General features: G+C 57.5%; 1 protein-coding gene across 1 annotated transcript in view; it reads left to right on the top strand.

The window, feature by feature from the left end:
- The window catches only part of LOC104498584 (serine/threonine-protein kinase BRSK2-like), a 28,233-nt gene that overhangs the window by 27,308 nt on the left and 537 nt on the right, over positions 1-388 (top strand). The window lies entirely within an intron of this gene.

Raw genomic sequence — 388 nt, 5'->3', positions numbered from 1 at the left:
AAGCAAGGCGGCTCCTGGCGACCACACACAGTTCCCCACCGTGGGTAACGGCAGCGGTAAGATGGGGTTTGCCCGTATCCAGCATCACCTTCACTGAGGGTTCAGTGGGGAGTGGCCAAGTGACTCCCAGTGCCACCAGCCACCTGGTGCCGTGTCCTCCTGCTAGGTGAGAGAGCAGTGCTCCCCCCTGCCCCGCAGGAGAAAAGCAGGACCTTCCCCCGAGGTGCTTTACGCTCCCAGCCTCTTTATTTCTGTAGGTGTCCCATCCTGAACACTCTTCCTCTTCCTGCTCATTGTCTTCATCCCCCACACACCCCCACGCACGTGGCTCTGGATCTCCTCATCAGGTTCTTCTCGTTACAAACCCCATTGTTCATTTGTTTGTTTG

Source organism: Buceros rhinoceros, unplaced genomic scaffold, assembly GCF_000710305.1.
Source record: "Buceros rhinoceros silvestris isolate BGI_N320 unplaced genomic scaffold, ASM71030v1 scaffold18320, whole genome shotgun sequence".
NCBI lineage: Eukaryota > Metazoa > Chordata > Aves > Bucerotiformes > Bucerotidae > Buceros > Buceros rhinoceros.
The sequence above is the reverse complement of the archived record's forward strand: the minus strand, read 5'-3'. Positions and strand labels throughout refer to the sequence as shown.